The 11240-nt window shown below is 37.7% G+C and overlaps 1 long non-coding RNA gene across 1 annotated transcript; it reads left to right on the top strand.

Annotated features, from left to right (window-relative positions):
* The first annotated feature begins 3693 nt into the window (after positions 1 to 3693).
* On the top strand, positions 3694 to 10234 carry LOC131513538 (uncharacterized). The gene is made up of 2 exons (XR_009262632.1): positions 3694 to 3809; positions 9663 to 10234. It is a non-coding gene; the product is annotated as an uncharacterized LOC131513538 (long non-coding RNA).
* The last annotated feature ends 1006 nt before the right edge of the window (positions 10235 to 11240 follow it).

The raw sequence follows: 11240 nt of genomic DNA, 5'->3' as shown, positions 1-11240 counted from the left end.
GAATGCGCACTATTTATTTATTGTGGTCTTTTATTTTTCACCATGAAATCTTGAGGTTTTGAGTGTTCATGTCTTGCAAATCTTTTGTCAATTTATCCCTAAGTATTTTCTATTTTTGATGGTATTTTTTCTCTAGGGTCAATTTCTGTTTGATTGTAGTTAAGAAATAGATATTCAGCTTATTTCTTACTTTCCAATATGAATACCTTTTATTCCTTTTTCTTGCCTGATTACACTGAACCAACAGTACACTATAGAATAAAAATAGTAAGAACACATCAGCTGATTCCCAGTCTTGTGGGGAAAGCATCCAGGCTTTCACCATTAAGTGTAACGTAGCTGAGATTCCCTTTACCAAATCAAGGAAATTTCCGTCTCTTTCTTGTTTGCTGAGAGGTTCTTCTTCTTCTTCTTCTTCTTCTTCTTCTTCTTATCATTATTATTATTATTAATCAGTGTTGGATTTTGTCAAATTTTTTATAGCTTTTTTATAGCCATTGTGATCATGTGATTTGTCTTCTTTCAGCTCCTGATATGATGAATTGTATTGTGTTAGCCTGTTAATATGATGAATCACAGATTAAATCAACCTTATATTTCTGCTATAACTTCTACTTGGTCATGATATATTATCTGTTTATATATTGTTGCCATTTATTCATTAAAATCTTATTAAGAAAATACATGTTTATGTTCATATGGGATATGGAGGTCACTGATTTAAATTGTTTCATTTCTAATACAAGCATTTAATGAAGTTCCTTTAAGCAATGAAAAACTGCATTCTCCATATTTTTTGTGTTATATTTCAATTTGCACGCCATTCAAAATGCATTCTGATTTCTTTGACTCATGGGTTATTCAGGAGTGCGTTGTTTGTTTTCATATTTGAAGAATTTCCAGAATTTCCAGTTTAATTCCACTTTGATCAGAAGATATATTTTTTATAATTCCAATACTTTTCAATTCGGGGGGAGTTTTTATGACTCAGAATATGGTGTATCTTGGTAATCATTCTGTGTGCACTTAATAATGCGTATTCTGCCATTGGTGATTATAGGGTTTTGTAAATATCAATTAGGTCAAGTTCTTTGCTAACATTGTTAAAGGTTTCTATATCTTTGGTTTTTCTGTCCACTTGGCTGGTGAAATATTGAGAAAAAGATGTTGAAATCTTTGGCTATAATTGCAGAGTCACCTGTTTCTTTCAATCCTATCAGTTTTGCCTCAGATATTTGGAAGCTATATTAACTAGGTGCATAAACATGTCATCTTAAAGAATCAACCCCCTTATCCCCATGAAATGATCTGCTGTATCTTTGGTAGTATTCCTTACTCTCACATTTATTTTGCTTGATATTGTTATAGCCACTTCAGCTTTCTGTCGGTTAATGCTAGTATGGTATATCAATTTTTATCCATTCACTTTTAACCTATTTAATTATAATTAAAATGGGTGTTTTACAGACATACTTTTCGACATCCAATCTGATAATCTCTACCTTTTAACTGAGGTGTGTAAAGCTTATATCTTGAATGTGAATATAAATTTGTGTGAGTATTAATGTACCATCCTGCTATAGTTTCCATTTATCCTATCTATTCTTTGTTCTATTTTTCTCTGCCTTCTTCCAAATGAATTAAGTATTTTTAATAATACCATTTTATCACTGTTAGTAGCTGTTAATTCCATCTAATGCATTTTGCATCTTAGACATTGCTTTTTCAACGCTGAAAGTTCAATTTGGATCTCTATTTATCTTTATATTTCCCCTTAACATGGTTTCCTCCATCTTTCTGAACGTATGGAGTATATTTACAGTTTTTAAAAAAAACCGCTTTGTCTATTAATCCTATCATGTTTTCCACTCCTGCGTTTTTTCAGATGATCGAGTTTTATCCTCATTATAGATTTTTTTTCCTGATTCTTTGCCTATCTCATAATTTCTGAATAGACATTGTGAATTTATTCTGTTGGATACTGAATTCTTTTAAATTTTGTAGAGTTCTGTCTTGGGATGTAGTTCAGGTGTGTAGAAACAGACGGGTCCTTCTGAATCTTGCTTTTAAGCTTTGATAGGCAAGATGAGAGCAGTCTTCAAACTAGCGTTCAGTACTAAAACCAGTACCTGTACATTGTGAGGTTTTTCCACTCTGGCTGTTGAGAGCAAGAACAATTTCCATCTTGGTGTGACTCCTCTCCTTTCTGGTGACTCTTTTCCTGACTTCTAGTAGCTTCCTCACAGCCAGTGCTAACTCCTGCTGAGCTGAAGGTGCCAGCAGATCCCAGCAGCTCTCTGTGCTCTTCTCTCTGGCAGTCTGCCATGATAATTCTAGGCACCTTGTACTCCTCAAATTGTCACCTTGGTCTCCTCAACTCAGAGATACTGCTGTATTCAGCTCAGGCCCCCCCTTCTCTAGGCCGCAGCCTAGAAAATCACTCTAGGCGGTCAGCTGAGACTTTGCCAAGCGCACCTCACTTGTCTTCCTTGGCTCAACGATGAGCGTCCCACACTGCCTGCTGTCCAAGGCCTGAAAACCACAGTTGCATATATTTTTCGGGTACTTAAAGTAAATAGGGAGGGGAGGGGTGGGGGTGCCTGGGTGGCTCAGTCGGTTGAGTATCTGACTTCGACTCAGGTCATGACCTCGCAGTTTGTGGGTTTGAGCCCTGCATCAGGCTCTGTGCTGATGGCTCAGAGCCTGGAGCCAGTTTTGGATTCTGTGTCCCCCTCTCTCTGCCCCTCCCCAGCCTCTCCCTCTCTCTCAAAAATGAACATTAAATGTATATATATTTAGGGGCGCCTGGGTGGCGCAGTCGGTTAGGCGTCGGACTTCAGCCAGGTCACGATCTCGCGGTCCGTGAGTTCGAGCCCCGCGTCGGGCTCTGGGCTGATGGCTCGGAGCCTGGAGCCTGTTTCCGATTCTGTGTCTCCCTCTCTCTCTGCCCCTCCCCCGTTCATGCTCTGTCTCTCTCTGTCCCAAAAATAAAGAAAAAACGTTGAAAAAAAAATTAAAAAAAAAATGTATATATATTTATATATATTACTATATATATATACATATATATATAGTAAATAAGGAGGGGAAATCTGGCCCCTCTTCCCCCATCATGGCTGGAAGCAGAAGTTTAAATGTCCCTAACAAGTAATAAAAATAAAAATGAAAACAATAACGCAGAAAACATAAATAATAAAATGACCTGAAAACTTCGAACCTGGAAATAATCACCCCTAACAATCTCCCTTAGTTTCGTTACAGACACACACAACAAATAAAAGATTCTGTAATTGTCTTGCTTGTCTCCCAAGTCAATAAAAATACGCTCTTATCATCAGTTTTAATGATCACATAGCATTCCAGTGAACGAATGCATTAGGATCTATTTAACACATCCCTGACTGTTGGACAGTTAGGTTTTTCCAACTTACGGACATTTTTAAAAGTGTGCTGCTAAACCCCAGTAACTCAAAACCTGTAGCCCATGGCTTGCTTTCTGCCCTGACCCTGAGCCGGCTTTAACACTCTAGACATTTTTAGGCCACCATGTTTGTTCTGTGCCTTCACCTCATACATATTTTGCTAGAATCCTTAACAAGGAGAAAGGTAAGAAACGCAATTGATTTTGACAGATGATGTGCTGACCGGAGACTAATAAAACAGGAGATTTTTTTTTTTTTTCTTCAGCTCAGCGTGCACTCCCTTTAGAGAAATTCAGGTTTGTAAAGCTTCATTTGGATGAAAATATACAGGAGGATACCTAGGCTGCCAGTTCCTTGGTTAAGAAACTGAACATGCACAGTACCTCGGTGAGGTAATTCGAGTTGGGGCTAGAGGCAATCTGACATGAATACGGAACTTTTTAATCATGGGCTGTGGCTAGAATGGGCACTGGCAGGAGATTCACACTACAATTGAGTGGCACTTGGTCTAGCCTGCTGAAATAACTTGATGGTCTAATCCATGTCCCAACAGACAGATATCCCTGAGTTTGGCCTTAATAGTTGTGTTTTATAGAGTCTCAGCAGAGAGCCCCGGATTATGGGATAATGAAAAATGAATAATACAGGTAGAAGTGCCATTGAGTTAGAGTTGAGATATGTTAATAGACAGTGAGGTGAATTTGTAATGGACTAAGGTAACCTATATTAATATGTTTTACATTTGCAAAGCTTAAAAAGACAAATAGCTTGGTATATCTCCTGCAGCACAAAAAAGAAAAGGAGCCTAATGTTTACACACCAATCAGGAAAATGAATTTTCTATTTATTGTACTAAAAGATTATACCCTGATGTCTGGACAGTATGAATTGTGAAGAGCTGTTCCATTTTGCAATTGGGATTATATTTCACAAGTCTTAGGAAGATAAACACGTTGGAGTCTATTTTTTCTCAGTCTCAGATTTTTTAGTTCTGAGAAATTATTAATCAGTTTTCCTTTGGATATTTAAAACTTTAATAATAAATAAGGAAGGAAAGGCAAGCTCTTGACAAAGAAAGATAAAATTTTAATGGAGACAACTGTGATTGGTAGAGAAGTGTCAGGCTACTAAGGGATTGTGTTGAGGAAAGTTCTGGAGAAAGGAGAGGCTGTTGAAAGACTCTGAAACGTTTGAGAGAAGGAAACTGGCACAAATTCACACACAAAGGAAGCTGGCCATTGTGGGGGTGAGTACTTAAGAGTGGGCCTTGAAACCTGTCAAGTTCAAAATTTGGATCAGAGGAAGTAAAAAGCATTCCAAAATAAAGTTAAGAACAAAAGTTCATGTCCCATTTAGTGACATTAGAACTTTTTTTTTTTTTTTTTGGAAAACATTTATCCTTCCATTTTTATGGTTTAGAGTCAAGATCTTTAATAGTAGTGTAGGGTGAGATGTTCATTTACTCTTTCATTTGTCCTGTCGAACTTTTTGAGCACAATTACAAATCTGAAAGTGTACTAACCTGAGGATTAAGTGAGGAGGTACAGCAGAGAAAATACATTTTAAAAAACCACACAGAGCTGGGCACTGAGAAGGGCACTTGTTGGGATGAGCACGGGGCGTTGTATGGAAGCGATGAATCATGGGGATCTACCCCCCGAGGCCAAGAGCACACTGTATACAATGTATGTTAGCCAACTGGACAACAAATTACATATAAAAAATAAAACAATAAAAAAAAGAGAAATCATTGCCTAACCCCCCCCCAAAATAAAAATAAAAAGAAATCAAAAGCCACACATAAGCTGTTAATAATTACAAATGGGTTTAAGTTTAAAAAATAGTGAAGATGCCGTATCGTAACGTGCTATTTGTTTTCATTGTTTCCCTCGACTATTCCCAAAGAACATAGGACCACCATCAATTTCTCAGACCAAATAGCTCATTTCCTGCCTGGAATGTTCCTGAATGAGTTGACCCCAAAGGACTATTTGCTTCTCCGTGGACTAAAATTGCAAGACCAAGTTGCATTCAGAGCCGCTGACAAACTAGGCCACGTTTCAGACCTTGAAAATACATTCTGAAGTATTATTAATCCTAATTAATTAATGTTTTCTTCCAAAAGCAAGAAGCCTTACTAAGTTTTAAGTCTTGATAATTGACCCTTTCAAATGGTACAGTTAACCAGTTTTCTGATTATCCATCCTTCACTCTTCATACTGACTGGTGTTTGGACTATAACCTTGATATTCATGGTGTGGCCAGGGATTTCCAGCTATTCACTGTGCCTCCATGTTTCTAAGAATTTCTAAGAATTCTATAAGCATAGCTGGTGGTACACTTTCAGGAGTCTAAAATACTTTAAACAAAACTATGAATGGAACATTTTGCAGGAGAGATGTTTACTTTTAAAATAGAGGTAAGAAGGGAGAAAAAAAAAGGTAAGGATTGTGTCCTGGCAAGTAATTCAATAAACAGAATAAACTTTATAAAAATCAAGAACTATGCTATATGTATCTACCCATACGCCACAATGCCTTCCTTCGAAGAGTGCATGGTGCGAGATCTAAATAAATCCTACTTTGCAAAATGACATGTGCCATAATATAATTCAGGTCCTGTAAAAGCCCAGAAGAGAGAAATCACAGGGAAATTGTATTTGAATTGAGGCTTTAAAAAAAAAAAGTGAGTGAGAACTCACCAGTTGAAGAAGACTAGGGCATTCAAGTAATAGAGAACAAAAAGTAAAATATGTGGAAATGTGATAGGCGGGCATATTTAGGAAAGCCACGAAAGGAAATTTAGGCATATTTAGGAAAGCGGCCATAGAAAGGTCCTCCCCTGCTCTCACATACATTCAACCTCTCTCTGGTTTTTGTAAAAAATACAGCTGGTGGGATAATACTTTCTTTATGTGCTTATTCTATCATTTAGTGAAAGAGACATGTTAAAGATCTCCCAGTGGGGGATTTTGAGTGGGAATTTGTCTATTTCTTCTTTAATTCCGTTAACTTTTTGCCTTATATATTTTGTGGCTTTATTAGACTAGCATTGTATATACATCCAGAACATAGGATTGTTATATTTTGTTGGTGAATTCAATTTGTTATTATTCTCCCTTTATCTCTACTAATGACCTTTTCCTTAAAGTCTGCTTTAACGTTAATATTGCTATATTGGCTCTATTTTGGTCAGTGTTTGCACAGAATATCTTTCTCTATCTTTTTACTTTCAATGTTTCTGCACTTATATTTAATGTGATTGTTGTTATTATTTACTTAAATCCCCCATCTCACTATTTGCTTTATATTTGTATCAATTGTATACTTGTTTCCTTTTTCTTTTTATTGGGGGGGGGGGCTGATTTTATTTTAACAATTCCTTTTTTTTTTTTTTCTTAATTTGTTTTTGAGAGAGAGAGACAGAGCACAAGCAGGGAAGGGGCAGAGAGAGAGAGAGGGAGACATAGATCTGAAGCAGGCTCCAGGCTCTGAGCTGTCGGCACAGAGCCCAATATGGCGCTCAAACTCACAAACCTGAGATCCTGACCTGAACGGAAGTCGGATGTTTAACCAAATGAGCCACCCAGGGGCCCCATTGGGGGGTGGATTTTTAAAAAAATTATTCTGTTTTTCCCCCTCTATTTGTTTAGTCATTATATATTCCTTTTTTTATTATTTAGGGAGGTAAGCTAGGGATAAAAACATCCTTGACATAAAAAGTTCTAATGTCCCTTTGTATTTTTGCTACCTTTCCAGACAAAGTGTTCATGGTCTTCCTTTCTAATTTACACATTATTGTTGTTCTGGACATTAATTATGACTGTTATTCAGCCACATATTTACCTTTTTATTTCTTCCCTTATCATAGAGTTTCTTTTTAAAAAAAAAATCTTTTTAACGTTTATTTATTTTTGAGAGAGACAGAGAGAGAGAGAGAGAGAGAGAGAGAGAGAGAGAGAGAGAATGAGTGGGGGAGGGGCAGAGAGAGGGGGAGACAGAATCCGAAACAGGCTCCAGGCTCCCAGCTGTCAGTCCCAGAGCCCTATGCTCAAGAAACGCAAGATCACGGCCTGAGCCAGAGGCTTAACTGGCTGAGGCACCCAGGCGCCCCATAGAGTTTCGATCCGTAATCATTTACCTTCTGCCTAAAAATCACCTTTTGGTAAATACCTCTGTTTTTGCTTACCTGAAACTGCTTACACTTCACTTTCATTCTTCGAAGATATTTTGACTGGTGGTAGCATTTTAGGTCCTTTCTGAAAATATTGTTCTATAGTCTTTTGGCTTTCATTATTTCTGTTGAGAAGTCAGATCTCACTTGAATAATTTTTCCTCTCAAAATAATATGACTTTTCCATCTGCTGTTTAAGAAATTTTTTTGCCCTTAATTTTACTGTGTCTAGATGTGGTATTTTTTGTATATACCCTACTTGAGATCTGTAAGAATTCTTGGCCATATGGCTTGATAACTTATGTTAATTTTGGAAAATTCTCAAATGTTGGTTTTAATCCATTGTCTCTTTTTTTTCTGGGATCCAGGAAATTTCTACTAGGCTTTCTCATTTATATCTTAGATGTTTATTTATATCTTAGATGTCATTTATATCTTAGATGTTTATTTATATCTTAGATGTTATTTATATCTTAGATGTTTCTTGCCTCTTCTCTGTGCTTTTGATCCTTCTGTCTCTCCATGTTTCATTCTGGATATTTTGTTTTAACCATCTGCTGATTTACCCATTCTCTCTTCAGCTGTGTCTAAAGCACTTTTAAACCCATTCGCTGAGGGGCGATTGGGTGGCTCAGTCTATTAAGCAGTTCTCAAGTCAGAATTCAAGGTTCGTGGGTTTGAGCCCCTCATCGGGCTCTGTGCTGACAGCTCAGAGTCTGGAGCCTGCTTCAGATGCTGTGTCTCTGTCTCTCTCTGCCCCTCCCCTGGTTGTGTTCTCGCTCTCTCTGGCCCTCTCTCTCTCTCTCTCAAAAATAAATAAACATTAAAAAATGTTTTTGAGAGGACTTTACACCCATTCATTGAGATCTTAACTGTGATTATTGTATTTTTCAGTTTTGAAATTTCTATTTTTAATTTCCTGTTCTCTGCCATAATTCTCAATCCTGATTCTCCTTCTTATCTGTTATCTCCTTGAAAATATTGAGGATAGTTATTTACAAGTCTATTTCTGATAACTCCATTATCTGATTTTCATTTAATCTTTGTTCCTTGTCTGTTTCTCTTGGACTTTGTTCATGATTTGTCCTTGATTGTATGCTTATTTTGACTGAATGCTTGAGATGTTATTTAAAAACTGATAGAAATAACATGATGCTTAGGATGATGCTGCATTCCTCCAGAGAAAATTTAGGTCTGTTTCTGGCAGGTGACTTAGCAATTCCAGAACACTTCATCCAATAAGGGAGTCAGCACCCAGAAGGGCAGTTTACCTGAATGTCTTTTACTCCTGAGAAGCTGTCCTTTTAATTCCCTCCCAAAGACCAAGTAGTTACCAGATATTCTGGGCTTTGATGGTACCTGGACTCTCTTTTGTGTGACCCAAGTTGTGAGACTCGAGCAAAATTCTCCTCCAGTCTCTCATCCTCTCGTTCTCCCAGAATCAGTGGACATCCTTAGTGGAAAAGCTAGGATCGCCTTTCTGGGTTTCCACCTTCTATCAGATCTTGGTCTCATAATGCTTCCTGCTTTGTTAGCTCTTTAGGCAGATTATTTTGGTCTGACTTTTCTAATTCTCCGAGAGAGGTTGATCCAAATTCCCTAACCTCTATTACCGAACACTGAACGTCCCTCCCCCAGCTTTTGCACTGTAGTCTCTCTAACCTTGAAATGTTAACGGTGAAAAACACTCCCTTGTCTCGTTGCCTTCTTTTAACCTACTTGATTGCTTACCTTCTCTTCACAGCCAGATTCCTCAAAGGGGTGGCTAGAGCTCTCTGTCCATATCTTTGTTTCCTAAGTACCCTTGAATCCTCTGGGCTTTTCCATCCATCCTAGGTCAGAAACTGCTACGTGGCAGCTGGCAGTGACACCCACTTGCTAAATCCAACAGACACCTGTTATCTCCTATCTCAAGCTCTTTCACATGGAAATTCTTGAAACAGCCCAACTAGGAGATCAGTATAGTTCTCGTTTATTTACTTATTTATTTTGCGTTCGAACTTTCATTCATTTATCCATTTACGTATTTAACAAACATTGACTGAGTTCCTTCTGTGTCTCATTTAGCATGCCCAAGTGCCAGGAATGAAAGAAGACTAAAACAAGATGCCTGTTCCTGATAGAGGAGTTAAAAACGCAAAAACGCATCCCATGGACAACACAATGTAATACATTATGTTTTAATACTTTCCTACTAGTACATTTAATGTGCCGAGGGAAGACACATGAGTGAACAACTAATTATACTAGGGAAAGCATCTGTGAAGACTCCAGAGAAGAGACAGTGATTATCTTTAATGTTAAAAAACAATCTTTCCAGAAAGACATATGTGGCAAAGTGGGTTGGGCAGAGGAATGGAATAAACAAGGTTAAAACAAACAAACAAACAAACAAACAAACAAAAATGTGTGGAATGCAAGGCATGGTTGGAAAGGAGACAATAGTTTGGTATTAGCAAATTCAAGGTATCTGCTTTCTTACTGAAGTTGAACGTCCTTCTACATGTTTAAGCATTCTTTGTATTCATTTTATTGTGAATTATCTATTTATGTTCCTACCCATTTTTAGGGGAGCTACTTGTATATTAAGGATTTAATTCTTTGTTTTTGGTATGAAATGCAGTATGTTTCCGAGCTTACTATTTGTCTTTTGACTTTATTAATATGCAGATTTTCATTATTTTCGTGTAGTAATATTTGTTAATATTTTGGAATTTTGTCATATATGGAAAGGCAATTATAGGGGCACCTGGGTGGCTCGGTCGGTTAAGCATCTGACTTTGGCTCAGGTCATGATCTCTCAGTTCGTGGGTTCGAGCCCCACGTCAGGCTCTGTGCTGGTAGCTCGGAGCGTGGAGCCTGCTTCAGCTTCTGTCTCCCTCTCTCTGCCCCTCCCCTGCTTGTGCTCTGTCTCTGTCTCTCAAAAATAAATAAAATGTTAAAAAATTTGAAAAAAAAGAAAAGGAAAAGCAGTTATGGAATTTCTGAGAGTGATTTGTGCTAAGGCAGGCTCAGAGGAGCCACAAGCATTTTTGGCAGTCTTTTAAAGGTTGAAATATTCTGAATTCCTTCCTAGTCCTCTTATGAACCCCCAAGACTTCTGTCATTCTCATCTACAATCAGACATATAGACGAGCTTCCATCAGGATGGTGTTCCAACTTGATCCTCTCCTGGAATACAAGAGCTCTGTTAGAAAGGTCTCAGAATTCAGGTTCCACACACAGCAGGTCCAAACATGTAAACTGATATCCTGTCAGCACACAGCTTGTCCTTCAAGTGGCATCTGACCTTACCTCAAAGGCAGCCAAGTTTCTGCTTGTTATATGACCTTTGGAGTTAAGATAACTAACTGCATGCTACACAACACCAGCAACCAAGAGACATGAAATCTATTTGTCCACAGAAGGCGGAGGTGCCATTTAGGGAGAAGACAATGGGAACCAGAATTTAGAAGATTTTATTTCACGTCCCTACGCTGTCATTTGTTACTTGTATGAGTTGATCAAGCTCTTTTATTTTCTGAGCCTATAAAAAAAAATTGTATAATATGAGAATAATCGTTTGACTCCCAAATGGGTGGTTGTAGGTATTTAAAAAACCAAAACCGAAACCAGAAAATCTCTTTCCCCTTCCCCACTTCTATG

The sequence above is a fragment of the Neofelis nebulosa genome, chromosome 6 (genome assembly GCF_028018385.1).
Source record: "Neofelis nebulosa isolate mNeoNeb1 chromosome 6, mNeoNeb1.pri, whole genome shotgun sequence".
NCBI lineage: Eukaryota > Metazoa > Chordata > Mammalia > Carnivora > Felidae > Neofelis > Neofelis nebulosa.
This window is presented reverse-complemented; position numbering and strand designations above follow the sequence as displayed.